Source organism: Heliconius melpomene, chromosome 17 (genome assembly GCF_056956725.1).
Source record: "Heliconius melpomene rosina isolate 202511_hmr_F chromosome 17, ASM5695672v1, whole genome shotgun sequence".
NCBI lineage: Eukaryota > Metazoa > Arthropoda > Insecta > Lepidoptera > Nymphalidae > Heliconius > Heliconius melpomene.
The window spans coordinates 14,431,551-14,455,243 of NC_140405.1; the positions used below are offsets into that span (position 1 = coordinate 14,431,551).

Sequence of the window (23,693 nt, forward strand, 5' to 3'; positions counted from 1 at the left end):
GTAGTTGGTTAAAATAGTAAAACAAAAGGTAATCTCGCCTTTGTAAATTGCCTTGACATTACTAAACGAAACTAAAACGCTTAGGTACCAACTTCAAATGTCAAATCATAGAAGACCTGTGATGGCTTCACCAGTGGGGTAACCAGACAGAACGGAGTCGTCCACTGTTACCGTGGCCGTACGTGGGTGTGGGAAACAGCATCGAACTATTTTTAGTTTTAAATAAGTATCGATTTTAATTTGATTTCATTTGGACTCTAATTTTGAACAGATATGTCCGAGTAAATGTTGTTTTTTTTTGTTTTTGGGGCACATTGTCGATGCCCATTAGGCACCAGCCTATTCTAGGGCTGGGCTCGGACCATACGGCCCCCCTTATTCCTAAACTCATGTTCGGCGAAATTAATTATTTTCATGTCCTCGGCGTTGAGTTCCGCCACTCAACACGCAATGTCTCAAAAATTGTCGACTACTTTGCGGAAAAGCTTGAAGCTGTTGAAGATAAAAATGTAACGGGTGTCATAGTGAAAAATGTTTTGAGTTTGTTTAATACCGTTTTAATACCTATTATATTGGATGAAGTGAAATTATGATTATTTCACATTTAAGTAGTTTATTTTTTAGCTTCACGATGTAGCTCGCATAAAGCAGATGAGTCGGTCGCTTTTTCACCTGGGGACCAGGAGAATGAAAAAAATATTCCTCTGAGTGGATATCGAACTCTGTGTTGTTTACGGTCATTTACTGTGCTGCTGCGCTACGGTGGTCTCTTATTAATAAGACGGTGTTATTTAAAAGTTAATATTAAATATGTTAGTAATGCGAAGAAGCAATCTCAATTTCCTATATTCAGGACTTAGCGTTCAAAATTATGGCATACACAAAACACACTACGTTATTTCAATAAATTAAATTAAAATTTAATGATAGTCGATACAGATTATAAAAACACTACGCTTTAAATTAAACAATAATAATATTATTAGGTACTCTATAGTACAATTGACACCAAATTACTAATAAGCTAACTGAAATTAAATATGATTTTCATAATGAAATGGATATTTTTATCATTTTATTAATAAAAAAATTAATTAACGATTGCAAAACGATTCAGTTGCATACCAATCTGTCGCGCATCAATATATCTTAGAGGGCAGCACTTAATATTTCAGCTTCAGTTTCAGTTACCGCCCGAGCCCGGGCCGAGGCAAACGCGTGCTTTAATATCGATTATTGTAACCCACCATTACACTAAAAATCACGCGAAAACCTAAACATAGAATAGATTAAATGGTGAATGAATAAAATATGTTATATCTTACCTAAATAATGTTATAAATGCAATGGAAAGTGAGATTTCTGATTTTCATGCCCCGGACCAGTGAAGGATCAGAGGGAGACGGCCGCTTGAAAGGATAGGATGATAGAAATTGTTACGTTTTAATTAAAATTTTATTAGAAAATTATAAAATATTATTTTTTATTAAAATAATAGTGTCAGTGAAAGGTTGTGTGATATCTATTATATAGATAATATACTACAATGTAAGTATTCATAATTTTTTTTAACGATAAGGCTTCATGCTTTTAATCCTTAATTGGTTTATTATGTATGTATTTTCTATTTTTTATGCATTGTTTATTTATCGTTTCATTAACAACTTAATTTATTAATATTCAGTATTTGGGATCAATTAAAACACGATATTAAACTAATATAATCTATAGTTATTAATTAGAAATAGAAATAAATAAAGCTGTGAAGTGAACGATGTCAATGTAAAGGTCCCGAGTAAAGTCAATGTTTACACATACCTAATTAATATTCTATAATATTATCTGTGCTGTCGTATAAACTATTTATCCGCTATTAATTCATTTATTTTAATTAAAAAAAATATTTAATTTTAGTAGTAGTAGAAATACATATTACTAAATATTTAAAATAAATTAAATGTTTAGTAATATGTATTTCTAGTAAATATTTTTTATTAAACAAAAATATTGAATTTAAGAAATATGAATTTTACGTAGTATAAACCAATGTCCTATCTACGAAATAAGTATGTGTAGCAATTACAATCTACACAACAGTTTTTAATATTGTTTTCACTGAAAAAAGAAGACTTGTACATATTATTTTATAAGAAGTTCTTCGTTCGTTTTATAAGAAGTTTATTAAAATAGTATCTTGAGTTCCAAACTCCGTTTGCGTAGACCATAAAAGGTCAATTACAATTTTTCTTCGTTCCTGTAAGAATTTCGAGAAATCTCCTCTTAGTGATCCCCTACACTACCCGAGCATACATGCCAGATTTCAGCGTTTTACGAAAGTTCAGACGGAACACTAGTATTATATATTTTTTTAACTTCAAGCCGGCACATAGCAGGATAGGCAGAGTTAACCTGGGAACATAGTGTTGAGACACTCCGTTAAGATACGCTCCCCTCTTTCCGCCCATTTCTGGAGGCATTGCGGGTTGAGTGGCGGAACTTAAGCAGCGCTTTGTCTCGTTACCAGAGCGAGAAAATTAAAATAATAAATATTTCATTATCTCGAGTGGGAATCGAACCCTCAACCGGTAGCGTTTACAGTTGCACGCTTGTGCTTAGTTGTTCAACTTCTTGAATATTAATTACAAAGTAGCCTAGCGTAATATTGTTACGACGCCAAAATACATAAAAGCAATAATTTCCAGCCCCCAGTCTCATACAATGTCTCGTCCGCTAACACAAATAGTTTAAACGATTTTGTTGCGGTCCTACTGATATTATAAATGTGAAAGTTGTAAGGATGGGAGGATAGGTGTTTGTTCCGCTTTCGCGCAAAATCCACTGAGCAGATTTAAATGAAACTTTACAGTAATATAGCTTATACATCACAATAAACTACAGGCTACTTCGTTGTCACTATTATTTATACCTTTTTGCATAATTTGTCTATAATATAACAAGGCATATGATGAGTGGCGACTTTCGCTAGTCATAATTATTGTTGATCTCCAAATCATTTAATTAATAAGAAAAGTTTAATAAGCAAAATGAGTTTTCATGTCGTCGAATTTACGTTAGGTATTTATGGCATATTTTAGAATTAAACTTTAGATCTACAGCTTATCTTAGAACGACTAAGTGTTCGTCTGTTATGTAATCATGTAAAGAGTTAGCTACGGAGGAACTACGCCGCCCTTTGCCTCTTTACCAGAGCGAGGTAATGGAAATAGTAAATATTTAATTTCCTCGTCCTTGGGAATCGAACCCACAACCTTTTGCGTACAGTCACAATCTTGTGCCCCTGCACTACGATTGTATTCGAAATATACGAGTATTTCGCACAATTAATAAAAAAAAGTTAAAACACTCCGTTATCTGCTCTTTGCCCAAAATCGAGTTCATAAAAAAAAAGAATATTTATTTTATTAGCAATAATGTATAAATAGTGGGTCATAATCCCCACAATGTCAATTGGGAATCGTACTGGTGAAGCCGAATGTCGCGTTTTGATTTATCTAGTCTGGTTTATAAATAAAACAAATATTTATATTAGGTACTACCTGTGACGTGTTCGTTACTTGTGACCTAATTCTACGCCAAGATGTCAGTACATCTATTCTATAATCACTCTATACATATAATAAAATTGTAACGGATCGATGTCTGTACACGGAACATACTTATTTGAGAAAATCTATTCCACCAGTATTTTACCAGTCGAGTTACAGTCATAATTTGTGTTTCTTTAAATCATGCCGCGCTCCTGGTAAACATTTTATTGATTAAAGAATTACTTGTGGGTCCCGACTGTTAAATCTAATAAAGTATTGGGGTTTATTTTGTTTTCCTTTTAGTTTTGTGCAGCCGGAGGTTTTATTTTTTTAAATACTTTTTATTTTTAACTTTTTTGTTAGGACTCATTATGGTAATAATAATCATGATATACCTTTTTGAAATCCTCACGTTGAGCTCTTGAATTTGATATCCATATTGTGGTATTCGAAATCATTTTTCGAAATTTCGCCATCATATTTTTTTAACCTCATCCATCTAAGAACATTTGGGCTGCTAAAACAAATCCAACGATACCCCAATTATGTAAATCCGTTCAACGGTTCTGGAGATATGAGGTAATAAAGAATATTACATACATACATACACACAAGACACGCGCGAAAAACATAACCCATCCTTAGCAGTCGGGAAAAAATAAGAAAAAACTATAAATTGTAATTTATTTATTTCATAATTTATATAAGAAGTCGTATCAATGTTATTATTCTATTAAATTCCCAGCGATACGGAAATGGTTTATTTTTGTCAAATGTGTGGCGCGAACGTGATACGTCTGGTATACTTAAGGTTGGCGATCAAATGTATTATAATATTTTAAAAATAAACTAATATACAAAACAATCAGCTTCACGAAATATCCCACATATAGCATGGTAGGCAGAGGGAACCTAGTGTTAAGACACTCCGTTCCCCACGGAATATAGTGTTATTGTGGGTTGAGTGGAATTTAGTTCCATTCCGCTATGCCTGTTAGTGCGGGTAAATGGAAATGATTTAAATATAATTTAATTATTTCTTTAATAGGGGCCCATGAATCTAATTATGTCGCTTACTATGGATGGGTTTTGATTATTTTTTTTTTTGTAAAGTTTGATGATTATTGTGCAATTTAATTTTACTTTATACATATTGTAAATTATTGTTAGTCTTTGATACTAGAAGGTCACCTTATTGTATAGTGTAATATATAGTTGTAATACATTGCATATACGTGAGGCCTGTCGTGGCGCAGGGGCACGAAAATAAAGATAGATTTCGATTTTCATAAAATCAGTACAATGGCAAGCAAATAAACCTCTTCAAAGTTGTAAGCATTCTCTTAATCCAATCATTCGAATAATATAAGGTGTTTCAAAGGTAACGTCTAATAAGATTATGTCTAGACTAGCTGTTAGTCGCGGCTTCGCTCGCGTTTTCTATTGTTAAAATAACCAAGAAGTAACGTATGACATCAAATTTACTATACATAAGCCGTAACGTACAAAATCTAGACTAATATTATAAAATTTGGCGTTATTCTTTAGAGTTTGTTTGGTTGAAAGCGCTCGTCTCAACTGCTCAGAATTATGTAAAATTATTGAATGTATAAATTATATAATTAATCTATTGGCAAATGCCGGATAATAAACCGCCGTGGTAATAAATAGCCGTGGTACGCGGGCAAAGCCGCGAAGGGACCGCTAGTACGCTATATTTACACTGTTAAGTAAATTATAAAAAACTTTTTATGAGATAAATAAAATAAAAAATGTTTTTTTTTTTTTATATTTCTATACGTATTGGACAACCTTAAGTTTGTATTATTTTAAACACATTTGTTTGTAGCCAAATATTTTGTATGGAAATGTTAGTTTGTTGTCATGTCTTTTAACATATAGGTACTTATATATTTTTTTCATTTCTATATTTTAGTCATCGATATTAGTTCCTTTTAATTTTTTGTTTGTTTTTATTCTCACACAGGAAGGTATGCTGAGGGAACTTAATGTCAAGACACTTAATTCTCAATTTTGCGCGTGAATCCGAGACATTGCGTGTTGTGTGGCGGAACTGAACGCCGTGTTTGGTCTACTAGAGCGAAATTTCTTACAAGTTTTTTTTAAATAAATTGTTAATAACAAAAACATGATTTTATTGGACATGCCATTGATAAACCGTCATTTATTTGATAACAGCATTGAAGGCTCTTGATTCGCTTCCCACTTTAGGGAATCTACTTTTTTCATTTCAAAGTACAACGTTGAGTTCCACTACGCAATGTCACGAAAAATGAGGGACGACGCGTCTTCATACTAGGTTCCCTCTGCGTGTGTGCTATATGCGGGATACGTTCGTTAAGGTAAAAAAGAGAAATAAATAAAAAGTACTAAATTTTGCATCTGGCCGTCGTTTCACAGAGGCACAAATGTGCGGTTGTCAACTCGATGGTTGTGGGTGCGAATCCCGTTTGGGAGACTAAGATATTTAATATTTTCATTTCCTCCCTCTGGTACGCCACTAAACACACAATATCTCAAGAATTCTTTTGAAAGTACGGAACGAAAGTGTCTGCCTATCCTGCTATGTGCGGGATACAGCGTGAAGTTAAAAAAGTAAAACTAGTATGAATGTGCTATCATTTTTAAAAAATGTTATTTTACGCGAAAAAATTAATATCAATGTTGATTCAAGCGCCCGCCTCCAGAGACCCTCCAGTGCGGTTTTTAATTAGTTTAAACTTAATATATAAAATATTTATAATTAAATAGCGAGTTACTTTAAAAACGTTTAGCGTGTGGAATCATAAAGCTCATATTAACATTTTTTATAGACTAGGCCTTAGTTCTGTGGTTTTACTCGTGTAAGTTGTGCCAATTTGCGGCGTTTGCTGTTACGTAAAACACCGACGACTAGTAACATATGTACTCGTATTAGCTTAGTTGATGGTACCTATAGCTTAGTATGATTATGATTTAATTCAATGGAGGTAATCTAATAAGTTTATTATATAAAAACAAATAATCCTATATATTAGGGACTATTGTAGCGTAAACATACATTGTTTACGAATGTGATTGTGGGTTCTGTGTACTAAAATAAATCAAAACTTTTTATAGCTTCAGGCAGTAAGCAGTAAGCAGGATACGTAACCTCACTCTCCGCCAAATTTTCGAGGCATTGCGTGTTGAGTGGCAGAACTAAACGTCACATTTTACCTTTTTACCAGAGCAAAGAAACAAAAATATAAATAAATAACAATTCATATTCCTAAGTGGGGATCACATGTACCACTGCGCCACGACGGCGACGGCGACGACTGTTGTTTCTAAATAAAAAAATAAGTAATTATAATAATTTACTTAAATAAATTGATATACTACGAGGACATAATAAATAAATAACGATTAATTAGCAGTATAATTAAATTAAAGAAAATGAAATATTATTGAAATAATTAGTATAAGTTTATAAATATTTTTACTTTTTTAGAATATATTTACACTAATATTTAACATATAAATAATATAATATAATAATAGAATAACACAAATAAAAAACAAAAAAAACAAACAACCTTTACAATTTTTATTAATTACTCAATATAATCATGTAATCTCTAATATTTAAATGAACAATATTTACCTCTTACTAGTTTCTGGTTTTTTTTAAATTTAAAATGTAGGTACGATATCGCTATTATAGTAAGCAAATCTGTCAATTCTTTACAATTGACGTTCGGAAACTCGACCCTAAATTTTCATTTTATAATAATATAATTGTTTATATTTGTTTGAGACATTAATTACAATAAAAATAATTAAATATTATTTATCTAAAATTCTACACACAATAATACAAATATTATATAAAACCTATATAATAAAAAAAAAACAAAAAACAAAACTGTCATCCATCGCTCGCAACGAAGCCGTTAAAATTCAAACGTCAATCCTGAATCGCGCTATTAAAGTTTTTTACCTCGATCACTATATATACACAGCTAACCGACCAAAGTGAGCAGGGAGTCCGTTTCTACACAGTAAAACAGTAATGGCGGTGCAGGCTGTCCTAACCCCCGCCATCCGCATTTGTCCGCGTTGTATGGGAGGGCTTCGCGGTTGCGGGTAACCCAGGTGGTAGCGATAATACGCTAAATCATGCTTTCAAAGCAGGTCGAGTCTTCTAGACATCAAGTCTATGAAATACATGAGAGAAAATAGGTCTCTCAACCCCACTGTGTAGAAAATTTGACTCCCTTTTTGCTTATTTCAGTGAAAAAAAATGTATATTTAAATATATGTTTTGAATACGACCAATGTTGTTATTTGGTATTCATTTTTATATTTCATTTTTACATATACATTACATTCTTTTTACATGTTATATTTTATATATGTAGATTTATTTTTTGTTGTTAAGCAGTTTCGTCCGAGGGCGCGTCTTTTCCTAGGATTGCGTTGGTATTAATGAGTATTATTGCTCATATCGTCATAATCATTTTACGGCACGCTGCTGTAGGTACTCCTTGTTTAGTTTATGCTCATTTAATATGTATAAAGTATTATAAGTATTATTTGTAAGTTTATTTGCATGCTTGTTTTTGTTATTTTGTCTGTATGGCAGTTGTTGCAGTTAAAATAAAGTTTTAAATAAATAAATTGAATTCAAAATTATTTAATTGAGGCCATCGTGGTGTAGCGGTAACAGGGTTTGAATTGTAAAAGTGTCGGTCGTATGGTCGATTCCCTTGAATTATTTTCACTTTTATATTGTCTCATTTAGGTAACGTTTTTGTCGATCTAATAAAAAAGATGTATCTTTTAATAATAAAACAATCTAATGGACTGCAGCTGCCGCTATCTTATCATCACAGTCATAATATGAATTATTTTGAATGTCTTATCAGATGACTAGTTATATAATAATTCCGTCGTCGAATCGAACCCGCGTCCGGGCCGCTAGTCTAATTATACGAGTATAATCTATATATATATAAAAGGACTTGTCCTCACTGACTGAGGTAAGACGCACTCACAGCCGTAACCGCTGTGCGTAGAAACGTGAAATTTGGATAGATGTTTACTTTTGTAATCTGGACATCCACTAAGAAGGGATTTTGAAAAATTTTAACCCTAAAGGGGTGAAATAGGGATTCAAAGTTTGTATGGAAAAAAAAAAATAAATCGGCACCAATTTTTATAAAATTTGAAATTTAGATTTTTAAAAGTATTTAATTGAATACGAGTTTCATAGTTTTCTAGAATTCTCTCCCTAAGGCTGCAAATAAGGGGTTGAAAGTTGGTATAGAAAAATCCTTAAATCGCTACCGATTTTTATAAAATTTCAAATTTAGACTCTTAAAAATATTTCATTGAACACATGTTTCATGGTTTATTAGAATTCACCCCAATAAGCAAGCGAAACTGCGCGCGTCCGCTAGTATAAATATAAAAGGACATGTCCTCACTGACTGCGCGCTGTGCGCGCGTCTTACGCACAGCCGTAACCGCTGTGCATAGAAACGTGAAATTTGGACAGGGGGTGAAACAACAAAGGGGTGAAATAGGGGTTGAAAGTTTGTGTGGAAAAATCATTAAATCGCCACCCATTTTTATAAAATAAAATTAATATTTAAAAGTATTTCATTTAACACCTATTTCGCAATAAACCGTATATTGGACTTCACTATCTAAGGGTGTAAATAAGCAGGCAAAGCTGCGCGCGTCCGCTAGTCATATATGAAATTAAATTGTAAAGTCACCTAAAAATGTAAAAGAATACCGTATTAAATCCCAGACGAAACCAGGACGTGACAATATACGCTATTTGGACAACGATAGGTTGCTAATAGGTTATATTATTTGGAAGGTAGCCATTATTTCCTGGCTTAGGTTTAGAATCCAGGTCATGTGGGAAATTAAACATTCAGTGACCTACATTAGCTTAAGATGAGTGGTTGAACTTTGAGCAAGGTATTTTGTTTGAGTTATATTTATTAAAAAAGCAGCTGCTGCTAGTGCTGGGCGGAAAGTGAGGAACGGAGTGTCTTAACACTAAGTTCCATCTGTCTACTCTTGCCAATATATATATATATAAAATCGAAAGGTCACTCACTCATCACGAAATCTCGGAAACTACAAGTGCTAGGAATCTCAAATTTTGCATAGGAGTTACTGATAGGACGTAGGTGCTCGCTAAGACGGGAATTTGCAATATTCGTTTTCTAAGGGGTTGTTTTTGGGGTCGAAACTTTGTATGAAACTTCGTTACTACAAAGTTTCGACCATTTCGAGTTTTCCATGTAAGTGGCCTATGTATTTTTAATGGAAATAAATATCTTTAACCGTAACCGAACTACAAATGCTAGGAGTCTCAAATTTTGCATAAACGTCACTAGGACGTAGTCATGAAGACAGACGAAATTAATAATAACACACGCGGGTGAAACCGCGAGCGGGCCGCTAGTCTGTATATATATATAAAAGGACTTGTCCTCACTGACTGAGGTAAGACGCACGCACAGCCGTAACCGCTGTGCGTAGAAACGTTAAATTTGCACAAAAGTTTACTTTCGTAATCTGGACATCCACTAAGAAGAGATTTTGAAAAATTTTAACCCTAAAGGGGTGAAATAGAGGTTCAAAGTTTGTATGGAAAAAAAATTAAATCGACACCGATTTTTATAAAATTTGAAATTTAGATTTTTAAAAGTATTTAATTGAACACGTGTTTCATCGTTTTCTAAAATTCTCCCCCTAAGGGTGCAAATAAGGGGTTGAAAGTTTGTATAGGTTTTTTTTAAATCGTCACCAATTTTTATAAAATTTGAAATTTAGACTCTTAAAAATATTTCATTGAACATATGTTTCATGGGTTATTAGAATTCACCCTTAAATACGCAAGCGAAGCTGCGCGCGTAAATAGCTTCGCGCTGATTTCGCATAAGGCAGGTGAGGCAGAGGGTACCTTGTGCACGCCACGCACCACTCACGCACCACCTTTTACTTAGTTCCTACAGCGAGGAAATAAAAATGTTAATTTAATTAATTCCCCTGAATAGAAATTGAACCCAGAACCAGATTGCGTTTACGGTCAGACCCCTTTTATTCCCAAAAAGAGTGTTATCAAAAGAGCAGGCGAGACCAGACGATGTGAGATCTCGAGTGTAACTTGCTCTCAGTGAACAATACGTGAGGACACTCGAGTCGGCTGCAATCGTTCGGAGAGTCAACTTCGCACCTTTATGTAACATGTTGCTTAAAAATGGCGTGGTGTTTTTATATTTGGACATAGTGTTCTGTGGTCGATTATTTTTAGCTTCACGCTGTATCCCGCACATAGCACCCGTTGAGTGGCGGAACTCTACGCCGCGGCGTGCCTCTCTATCCACCCCACAGTCGCACGCTTATGTCTCTGAGACACTTACGTTACACTGTAAATGCAATGTCCCTTGTATGTGTGCCTTGGCCACGTCATATTTCAAAAAAAAAAAACCATATCATTTCCATTGACTTCGCTGTCTGTCCGTCCGGCTGTCACCAGTCTGTATCTCATGAACCGTTAAGCTGTTAACATGTCCATAGATGATATATTTCTGTGCCCGCTATAACAATAAATACTAAAAAAAAAACAAAATAAAATAAATGTATAAGGGCCCCCCCCCCCAGTCAGCAGATTTTTTTGCCGTTAGATAATGGTACGGAGCCCTTCTTGCGCGACTTCGATTCAGTTTTTATTTAAATATCATTTTTCGCGTCGTCTGGTCATCTCTCACCGCGTCAAAGTAAGCAGAAAAATGCTAGAAATAAGGCCTTTACTTTTTAGCTTTATACAGGTGTATGACTAAAGTACTGAAAAAGCTGAAATTATTTTTCTGTCTTAAAATTTTTGTATATGTTATTTTAAAAGTTATATCACACCTAGCACTGCTGGTTGAATATATATATTTTTTATTTTGTTTTTTTTAGCTTGTGGAGAAGTTTCAAGTAAAATATTTGTTCTTTCCTTTCTATTAGAGATATTGCTGTAATTATATATCATACTAACTTTTCTTGTGGAGTGGATCATGATTATTGTTACGTTTTTCACTGTCCGGCTCCTATTGGCTATTGGTCATCATAACATGCTGTATTCATGTAATATCCTAGGCTGGTTGGTTGGTTCTCCTCAATTAATGGACTATCCAATATAGTTTCTTTTTTCAAGTGCAACCAGTAATTTCTGAGATAAGCGTTAATATCAGAAACTACTGTACATTTTACAAAATTATTTTAAATATTAAATAAACTTCCACGGAATTGGTTACTTTCTAAAACTTATGTAGGTACATAATTATATTTCACAAACAATGTTAGTTACTAACTACTTAAGGAGTTTCAAAAATTCGATATACGCTAGCGAGCTCATATGTTTTTAATTTAACTGATAATTTTTATTTTAATTGATATTTAATTTAATTTTTAATTTGACCCCCAGGAGTAAATGTGTGAGGACACTCCGTTCTTCACATTCCGCTCGAATTCGAGACATTCGCTAATTCAGTAACGGAAGTCAACACCGCAATTTATTCGACGTAGAAATGAATCTTAATCGTAGAAATGAATCTTTAGAAGACATGTTTTCACGAACGAGTTATAAAATATTAAATGTAATTTTACAAAATGTTTTTATACGAAACTTAAACCAGCTTCTTTACATTTTAGTTATTCGAAGTGGTTAAGAACCAGAAAATTGCACTCAGATATTCATTGCTGGTTCTTTTTCACTTTTATTGAGCTAGCTTTAGAATTTCATACATAAAAGTTTGTAATTGTGAAGGTGTATTTAGAAAACGTAAGTAAAAATATTTCATATTTTATTTATATTTATTCCTCAGAGAAAAGAAATAAATTAAAGTTATGTCACAAGTGACACATTCTAGGTGCTCAAATATCATACCATTAAACTTTTTAACGGACTTATTTTTTCAAAAAAGAAAATCTTCCGACGACTTCTTCGTAATTCTTTTGGCATCTCCGTCATTGTTACAATGAGTTTGTTAGCCGTAGTGAGCTCTGTAGCGTCACTGGACTCGGAGTGGCCGAACTAGAAGGGGTTCTTCGTGTGGCTACCATTGAAATTACCAATCAAAAGGATCACAGGGTCCTTCGAAACACGGACCTCGGCTTGCCTACATCGTTTATATTGGGAACTTTGGTTCAATCGAACGTAGAGCTTACTCCTCTTTAAACAAATAAATCGGTCAAAAAGTGTTGATATCTGTAAGTGCCACTATCAGCTTCACGCTAAATCCCGCACATAGCAAGATAGGCATAACCTGGGAACCTAGTATTAGGACACTCCTTTTCCCATTTAGTCACAAAGTTCAGTTATTTCCATTTGACCATGGGAATGATACTGCAGGTATAAACTAGTTGTATATAAAGTTTTTACTTCAAAGCATTTTTCACTGTTAGCTGTATTAACTCCAATTTTAAACATAGATCGACATCGAAGACTATTTTTTCTAATTACTGTAGTCTTCGATTTTGTAATACAATTCAACTGATTCGAATCTTACGACCCACAAAATAAGAGCTAGTTTCACGTAATGAGGTGTTAGCATTAAACTTTGTTTCGGCGTATTAGGATAGGTTGGTTCTCGACTCGTCTTGACTATGATATAGCGCTCCCCCCGTTGCCTATAATTGAGTTCCGCCAGATGTTTATTGTTGGATATACAAATATGCTCTTACGAGTTCAACGTAGTCCTTAATGGCCTGCTCCGCTCGCGGTTGAAACCGGACTCAGGCTAGTTGCGGAAGCGAAAAGAAGTTTCTATCTCCACCTTTAAGGCCGACAAAGTTCTCGTAGCTCCTCTCGTTACACGGCGTCGTCAGTGATTGGATGGGAGTTTCGAGGGTGGCTTTAATACTTTGCCACATTTTTTTTTCTACGAATAAACTTCATTTATCGAATTTAGTCGTAAGAATTGACGTTGTTAATGAATAGGTTCTGGATGCTGTTTGCAGTTGTAAGAAACTAATTAATGCCGCCGTGGTGCATAGTTAGTATACTTTCAGTAATTATGTCAAAAACTTATCAACGTTATTAAGAAATATCAATATAATCTACATGTTTACAGCGTTACGTTGGAGAGCCAGCCTTGTCTGGCGCTCTGCCAAGTAGGCAATCTCACTCGGAACAAAAATGGCCCCTCGACTTGTATCGGAGAGCGATATCACCAATTAACAACCATTTACAAGTCTGCTTGTATGCCTCTCTGTCGGCCAGCACCAGCGCGTCGATTTTAATGGCAGCAGCTGGCTTTCAAAATGTAATCATGAGTTAAAATTCTATAGGAAAAGACGTCATTCGGATGTAATCAAGTTATATGTAGTAGTATGTAAACCCGCTGGTAGTTGGTTCAATACTTGCTTGAGGAAGTTTAGGATTCGGTCCGTCTGTTTGTCCGAATTTACAAAATGGAAATAGGTTATTTTTGCAATAAATTTCATGTTAAATAAGTGTATAAAAAAACATTTACAATTTCTTGTCTCTTTGACCAACAAATATGAAATTAGTACGGAAAACTGAGTGGGCAAGTCCAACTCGCTCTTGGCCATTTTTTAATAAACTAGTAGAAACTGGTGTCGCGAGTACTAACGTTCTTTGATTTTGTTCTCCATAATGAATTATAAGTTATTATTTTTCTCGAGGTCTTCACTACTTTAAAATTATAAATGCTAATAATAATTTAATAAATTGGAACCTCTGATAAACTAAGGGTTAATAGTTCTTGACACTTGTATGTCAAGTGGCGGTTATCAAGCCGCTCTTTTTTAGCTTCACTTCATGTTCCAAACACAGCAGAGTAGGCAGAAGGATAAAGTAATAAGTAGTGTCTGTCTGTCACCAAGCTGCTTCTCATGAATATGCTGTAATAGTTTTGTTACCGCTATAACTAACAAATACTTAAAAAAGTATGAAATAAATATTTAAGGTGCATACCACAAAAATGATACTTTAGCGAATAATTCTTTCCTTCAAAACTTCTTGTCCATGTTTAGTGGCAGAACTCAACGCCGCTACAAAGTGCGTCTTCAAGGCAGGTAAAACGTTTAACTAGAACACTCGAGTTCAAAAGTCAAAACTACTTTACTGAAGTGTTTTCGCCGTGAAAATGCAGAAACTATGTTTTTTTTTCTAATTTTCTTTTTTTTTTTGCATTTGTAAATAACGAAGTTCTTTATGCAATATCTGGACTCCTGTTAAATAAAATATAGGTTTAAAAAATATCTTTTTAAAAAAAATATTAAGACATTTTTAAACTTCTGCCTCAATGTTTAATCAAACACTTTCTATTACATTAAATCGTAATGCAGATTGGTTGGTTTATGCGGCATTTACTTAAGTCGTGTAAGAGATGGGTGTGCAGATTACTCTCTTTGAGCTTCGTGGAACGAGATAAGAGATGCGACTGGGTTTTAAGGCCGTATGACATATTATATCTTTGGTATGTTGTTATAGGCTTACTTAGACTTGAGTTTGAGTGTAATCACAATGGTTGTGAGTTCGATTCCCACTCAGTGGAATTGTATTAAAATTATTTTCGTAAATATGTGGTATGTACCTATGCACAGCCCACTATACTTAACACTAGGTTTCCTCTGTCTCCCCGCTTATAGCATATGCGGGATGCAGCGTGAAGCTCCTTTCTTTCATTTCAATTTCACGCAACATATTTTGTACGGCACCGCCATGACGGAAGTGTTACGGAACACTGATAGCTAATACATGCATGATTGATGCCTTAGTCCGGTTACACACGCGAGGAACGAAGCTATGTTATTTTATATATTTGCCAGCTATTTTTAAATTTAAACATTGTATTTTTGTTTTGGTTTCATTGTCTTTTTTTTTGTTATTTATTAAAAAGATTTCAATTGTATTTGTTTAATATTTTTGTTAAGAATGTATTCGAGACCATCTCGGCGCAGAAAGACGGCTTTTGACTGCAAGCGTGACTGTTGTTGGTTCGATTGCCTAAAGGTTAAATTAATAATTTGGTTGAGCACCGCCACTCAACACGTAATATTTCGAAAATAGGGCAGACCATGAGGAAAACAGTGTGCTACAGTCAAATCAGTCAGGGGGGTAAAAGTCAGGTAATTAAGTGTAAGAGAGCAGAGCTAAAAGATGATTTTTCTAAATGAACCTTCCCCTCTCTTTTTTAGCTTCACACGTTTGTACCCCTGCGCCACGGCTGGCCTCAATTGGCCAAGCTGGCAGTATGTTTCAGTCTTAGCGCCTAATGTGTGGTGATTAAACAGTTTTAGCGGCCGTTTCTCACCACGTACATATTTATAGGCCGTCGTGATGGAGGAGCACGCGACGGTCGTGGGTTCGATTCCCACTTGCGGGATTCAAATATAAATTATTTTCATTTCCTCGCTCTGGTAACGAGGTAAAGCGCAACTCGAAAGTTCGGTGGAAAGTGGGAAACGGAAATGAGTTAATTAGAACGGAGTTTCTTAACACTACGAACTCAGTTTTCCCTCTGCCTATCCTGCTGTATGTGAGATACAGGTGAAGGTAAAGTATTAATATTTATATTTAGGCCGTAGTGTCCCAGTGTTAGACTAGACGGTTATCTGTTTGATTTACGCGCGGAGAAATTAATTATTTTCATTATGCGGGATCGCAGAAAAAATCGTCAATTTGGGCAGTGCGTCGGGAATGGAGTGTTTTGATACTAGGTTCCCAGTGCGTACCCCGCTATTTGCGTGATAGAACGTGAAGCTATAAAAAAGAAATGTGCCACTGTAGCGTATTTTGATTACCATAAAAAGTGTATAAGTAAAGCCTTGGAGTTTGTCTTCTTATCAACTGATTTATACAGCATGTTCTATAATTAATACTAATGAATATTCACATTTTGTGTAAATTTCACCCTTTTTTTTGTAGAAAATCGAGAACGGTTAAGAGATTTAGTGTATAAAACGTTTTTATTGCCTTTATTGTGAAATTTACCGCACGTACAGGGTAGTGTTAAGTGTTAAGACACACTTTTCCTTACTTTCCGTCCAATTTTCGAGACATTGCATTTTGAATGTCGGAACCTAACGCCGCGCCTTACACTATTACCGGAGGTAGAATATGTTAAAACTTACTGACTGAAAGGAAAATAATGTTTGATTTCACGAAGAATTAAATGAAGGTTTCGTTTCATACTAATCAATAACAATATGTATCAACGCGTCGTGTGCGATTTCCCATGATTATCAAGCTACATTATTACGATTAAATATTAACAACTTATTACCTAAAGACCTCATGGCTCAGGAAGAATGTCTTACACGGGGTGGTTGTAGGTTCGATACTCGACGAAAATATCTTTACATATTAAATGAAATTCTTTAACTGGACTAAACGCGTATATTTAGTATTTTCTTCAATCCCGACGTTTCGAACAGTTTGCAGTGGTCCGTGGTCACGAGTAGACTGACTGAGGTGATATTCACCTGACAGGTTAACGTAACTATTATATCAAACTTAGTACTGCAAATGGTTTCTTGTAAGCCTCGCATACTGGCCTGGATCGTGAAATCCAAAAATCATTTCTTAAAATATTTATATTTAAATTATTCTTACTTTCCTTGCACATTAAGACAGGGGTTTCCAACCTTTTTCAGCAAAGAAATAGATACCTACACCCAAATAAGATCAAATTTATTAAAACATAGACAATATAAAATTGAGTTTTATTTATTTAAAGAAGAAAATAACAATTAAGACATAAGAATAATAAGGTACGACAGTTCTTAGTCAATTCAATGTGACGGTTGGGCTTAGTCTCCGTACAGTTTCTCAAAGATTTTGAGATTTCCGATTTCAGATTTAGGAACCACCTCACGGCGCCCCTTTTTACTTTCTATGGCGCACTAGGGCGCCGTGGAACCCCTGCACTAAGATATAGCCGCCGTGTAGCATACATTCTTTCGAAGTGAGTGCAAACTAGTAAGCGGACTGTCTTAACACTAGGTTCAGTCTGCCTTACCATATTGTATAAATATGGTAGGCATATTACTATATACCAAATGTTTGTTATTGTTATAGAATTAACAATTATTAAAAGGCCGTAAACATTTCCTCAAAAAGTGTACTCCAAATTACATGCTATAAAACTTGAAGCTTATCTTCATACGCACTCGATAGCGATTGTCGTAATGCTGTACGCACGCACGTACTCGTTGGTGGGTACCTACTACCTATATTATAGTAATTCCTACCGAAAGCTGAAACAGCCGTACTTTATTTATGTTACAATGCACTTTGTTCCAAAATATAGGTTAAGAGAAGTTGTAAATTTTGTAAACATGTTCTTATATTTGTTAAACAAACTCTGCTACAGTACAGTGACGCAGAAGCGACCAATACTAGATAATATATAACGAGTTCTGAGTATGTATTTATTTTACCTTTTCATATTCGACTATAGAAGTCGTCGACGCCACGCGACGATTGTGGGTTTAGATACCTACGTGGGGAAACGAGTTATTCTTATTGCGTCTTTTTTGTAACAAGAGAAAATGAAATGAAAGACTTCCGTCACTAGACACGCACGAAATGTCTTAAGATAAGGGTCCTTCTGTCTACGCTGCTACATGCGGGATACAGCGTGAAGCTATAAAAATCTAAATATATGTATTAGCATCGATTAAACTAATCACTTTTAGGCACTGCACGCGTGATGCGGGACAAAAAAAAACAAAACCATATTTTTAAACTTGCGGCGCCAATAATTAAAATAACTACATCATGTTCTGAATAAGTATGGACCTCACACCCACAACCATAAGACTTCCCATTGCACCACAATAGTTTCTTCTGGACTTATAAAACAGAAGAGTTTGCTTGGTTGATCGAGCTGATCTCAGGAAATACTGGTAAGAATTGAAATATCTTTATTTAAATACTAATAAATAGTTTCGATGTAAACCCACAATACCTGCGGTCGAAGTTACCTCGGGCACTAAGAATGGCATGCGTCATGTGTTTACGTCACAACGCGTAGGTATTTCCACAATCAAGCAGACAAAACCGCAGGAAAAAGCTTCGCGTACAACAATATATATTTTTTTTCTTCTCTCTTTCCCACATATGGTACAGTAGGCAGAGGGAACCACACCGTTTCCCATTAAGACATTTCTGTTTCCCATTTCTCGCTGAATTCTGAGGCATTGCTGTTGAATGGCGAAAATCAACGCCGCAAATAGGAAATTAAAATATTTCATTCACTCCCAGTGGTAATCGAACTTACAACATCGCTTTTATAAAAGCACGGACGGCCTCGATATATTTGTATGTATGTATGTATGCATATAAAAGAAAATACGTAAACATTTCAATTGTTTCGCGTTGTTTGTTTGTTTGTTTGTGTTTTCAAGTTTCAAGTGGTCGGCCGCTCGTTTAATATTTATAACAAGTTGCTCAGGTCTCTACAAACGGAACGTTTACTCCGCAGTCCGCTCCCTTTTGTAGCGGCCCTCTTATATTAAAGTCAACACTATTTTTAGACGCTTGGTGCTTTTTTAAGCTCATATACGTATGTATATGTATTATATGTACTGTACTATAACCAACGAGATAGTGCGGAACTTAACGCTGCGCGCGACGCATCGAACTCACGACCGCCTTGTTTACGCTCAGATGATCTATTTAGCCTTTTAAGATGATATTAAAAATCAACAAAGTACCTATATAATTGAGTATATCAGAGGGCACAAGTGTCCGATTGTAAATATGACGGTGCGGATTTGATTCCTACTTCGGAGAGTAAACTACCCATTTAATTCATTTCCTCGCTCTGGTTACGAGGCCAATCGCGGCGTTAAGTTCCGTCGCTCAATACGCTATGCCTCGAGAAGTTTCTTTTCGTCTGCGTTACTCGGAAGCTTCTCAATGGGAACGGAGTGTCTTAACACTAGGTTCCCAAGTTCCCCCTGACTATCCTGCTATGTGCGGGATACTAGTGTTAACATTCCGTTCATTTAGACACATTTCCCAATACTATAACATTAGTATTTTTTAGTAATATTATAAATGTGAGAGCTTTTGTGGGATGTGGGAAGCTTTGGGTGGATGTTTGTTCCACTTTCACACAAAAACTACTGAACAGATTTAAATGAAACTTTGCATTTATATGGCTTATAGATCAGATTTAAGATTTTGTATATTTTAGTTATAATACAATAAGAAGGATAAGGAAGCTGCTGGAAGGGCAAAGCCGCATTTGTTTCGTTTTATCGGCGTAATGAGACAAAAAGCAGCGTTGAGATCCTCCATTTGTACAATATATCTGAAGACTTTGTAAGCCATACTGAATTTTATAACGAATTAAATACGAAATGTCAGTTCATTCGTTCTACGTAAATGGTCGGCTGACTGTGAAATGTTTTTCTATTAGCTGAATTATACTTGGCGCCCACTAAATATCGAGCGATATTTTGCTTTTTTTACCCATGCTATATACAACCAGTTGCACATCGGTGCCATCATTAAATGCCCTCCCGGGGAACCCGCATGCTTTTTGTAATATTCCTCCAGTATCGTCAATACTTCGTTCTTGTAAGTTAATAGAGGTTGCCATGCACCATTGCTTAATAAATCGTTTTTTATCGTCCCCAAGCCTGAGCACGTTCATCGTTATTGTCTTTTCTTCCATGTCTGTGATTGTGTATAGGACCGTCGGCATCAGCACCGTATTATGTTTGGCCAAAAATACAGCTATGCTGACATTTCTCGTACTTTAGAAGTACGCTTACAAAACATACTTCCCAGATATACCACTTTCAGTTGTTCTAATATCTTTCCATTTACACTAATCTTATATTCACTTTTTTAAAATATTTTAAGAACCTTTGTTTTAGAACATTTTTTTTGGAAGTTAAAAGCTATTTGAGTGGATCACATGCCTGCATTCGGTCGCGAGCTTCGTTTTAATGTTGATATATAAGCTTTTTAATGTCACGTTGCATAACGTTACCGTTACAAAGGAAGCAATGGTTTGGCTTTTATGTTATGAAACATTGAAATAAACTTTTTATATCTTTATGTAGATCGTTTTTTTATATAGCGATATCCCGCATATAGCAATGTAGGCGGAAATGTTAAGACGCTCCGTTCTCTCAAAACCGTCCAATATTTAAGACATTTCGTATTGTGAGGCGGAACACAACGCCACGCTTGGCCTAGTTACCAAGACGAGGAAATGAAAATATTACATATTTCATTCCCACGTGGTAATCGAACCCAGAACCGTCGCATTTACAGTAGCGCTAGTGTTCCTGTTATAGAATCCTGTTATGAAATATAAATTATTTAAAAATATATATATCAGTGCTGAGTGAAAAATATTTTAAAACATTAAACTAGACTGACAAAGAATAATATGAAAAAGCTGTATTAATTACAAAGGCAGCTTTAAAAGCTCAGTTTTTTTATAAGTGCATTTCATAATTAATACACCGCCATTGTGGCAGCGTCAACGACATTTAAATGGAATTCATATTTAATATAATATAAAATTAAAATCTTAATTGTATCTATTACTTTTTAATTATAAGCGGCACAGCATCTGTTTGTGATCGAGATGGTTCTGGGTTCGATTACCAATCGGGAGAATATTTTTATTTCTCCATTCTGATGAACTAAAACTAAATATTCGGTGTTGATAATTTTGAGAACGTTGTGTTGAAGAGAGATTGCCATCTTCAATAGTATAATGCTGTCAATTAACCATTCAAAATGAAAGCCTTAATGAAATCGACTTCTGTTCAATTACTTAATTAATAAAATGGCTTTATTCAATTTGATTTTTTTTTTACCTGTATTTTAAACGCGCTTTATTTCTGGCTGGAGCGGGAAATGAAAAAACAGGTAAAAGTTATGAAGCACGGCGTTGAACTCCGACTCGATACGCAACATCTAGAAATTGGACGAAGAGTCATTAGGTTATCTCTGTGTATCCAGGAAAAATATACTATTTTTGTTGCTATATACTATTTCTGCAAAAAATATACTATTTCTGCAAAGCTTGAAAAAAAGATTGTGTTTTCTTATTTTAAGTGGCGTATCACAACCCTGCGCTATCTCTACTCGGGCCAGTAAAAGAAAAATATATATATAACAATTACTTTGTGCAGAAATTGTATCCAATGCATGCCATGTATAATGCTATTACATTTCTAAACTTTGCCATGTTCTCATACTTCTGGCCAAATCAAAGACAATTGTGTTGAACAACGGAGCTGAACGCTGCATTTTGGTTTTTCCAGAGGGGGGGAAGTGGGGGAACAGAAAATAATTCATTTCGACATGATGGCTTCAATTAGGTTAATGTACCTACTTAGGTCATTTTTATATTTTTCTTTTGTTAAAACTTTTTAATTACGTACGAAATTAATGAAACTAATATTTGTTTCTAGAGTGTTAACTGTTTATATAAATAACACTTTTATTTATTTTGAAGTCCAAAACTTTTAAATGTTGGAATCTTTATGGCCGTTTTATGAATGGACTAATAGCCTACTTACTTTCTTAGGCGTGAAAGCTGAGAATTTTAATTCGTTTGTAAGAAAAATCTAAAAAAATATTCGTATTTTAAAGGGAACCTAGTTAAACACTAGTCACTCCGTTCTCCATTAAGACCCTTTCCCACTACTTTCATTAGTGGATAACCCATATTCGGGGACTCCCCGAATGCTTCATAACGAGTGAGTTAACCACCAATGAAAACTCGGAACTTGACGCTTCGTATGATAGGCTGTAGAAATTAAGTAATTAATTCCGATTGGCAATCAAATTCGTAACCATCGCGCTTACAGTCAGATGCTGCTCCACGGCACCAGTACGGCCAATTATTGTTTAAATTACATTCCAAAAAACGTTTATATATAGCTTTATATCCATTAAAAACAAGCAGCAGAGACTCCAAGACTAACAATCGCTTAAACATGACAATAAAAAAATAATAATAGCATTGTCTTAAAGCAACATCAAACGTCTTTAATCTTCTCTTGACGGTGGGATCAAAGAAAATTTATGATTAAATTTAAAAAAACGCTCTAAAATGTTTATTTTATAATTCACTAGTTTTTATTCGCGGCCTCGCTTATATTGTTCTAATTTAGGCCCATATTTATAAACCTCTCTCAATTCCCTATACTAGTGTCAATTATCATTAATATGTAAATAGTGTAAAAAATGGAACTTAAAAAGTGAATAAATTAAATGTATTAACCGAAGGCGATGGTATCTCGTGACAGGCACGAGGTTGTTATGACACTGAATAATACTGTATTTAGTTGATTTTAGGGTTCCTTACATAATTTTATAGTTTTTACACTACACTATATTCCGCATATATAAGGGTTGGTCTAGTTCTACTTCTAAGATAATTCGTTCCTCACTTTCTCGTTACTAAAGCGAGGTAAAGAAATGATTTAGAAGCTTAAGCTAACTGGTGCTGTAAGGGACTGTAGACACGGATATTTTATATTTTAGCTTTATACCTAACTTCATGCGATCTTGAGAAAATTGGACTAGACAGACAGACAGATAAACAGACAAGCAGACAGATAGCAAAGTGATCCGATATGGGGCCCGTTTTTTGGGACCCATCCATCCATCAGCGTTTTGTAGTGCAATGTTGGACATAGGCCTCTCCTAATGTTTACCACTCCGTCCGGTACTCTCAAGAGGAAAATGTGTCTTTTGTATAGGTCAAACAACTAGACCATAAAAAATTACAATTGTACGGAATACTGCTTTAGAAATATTAGTTCGCGCTGGTTTTTGCTATGTAAACTATTTATGGCATATTAAAATATAGTAGCTACCACGCGAGGTCACCTTCATTATAATAATCGCGATAAGAAATGCGAAGCTTTGATAAAATCTATTGTTCGACTTTATGTTAGTAAGTAAACCACTGGTAAGCACAGATTATGTGTTTATCTAACATTTAAAAAAACTTTTTATATGCTATTAGCAGAAATAAATGCCAGACATGGCTTAACGGCAAAAGCGGGTGACTGTAAACGCGATGGGTCGTAAGTTCGATTCTGACTCGAGGAAATCAAATATTGAATATTTTCATT

General features: G+C 34.8%; 1 protein-coding gene across 1 annotated transcript in view; it reads left to right on the forward strand.

Moving 5' to 3' along the window:
- The first annotated feature begins 1,171 nt into the window (after positions 1 to 1,171).
- The window catches only part of LOC146530503 (A-type potassium channel modulatory protein KCNIP1), a 45,902-nt gene continuing 23,380 nt past the window's right edge, over positions 1,172 to 23,693 (forward strand). Inside the window, exon 1 of the mRNA XM_085199879.1 lies at positions 1,172 to 1,548. The gene's annotated coding sequence lies outside the window, so the exon portion shown is untranslated. The remainder of the gene's footprint in view (positions 1,549 to 23,693) is intronic.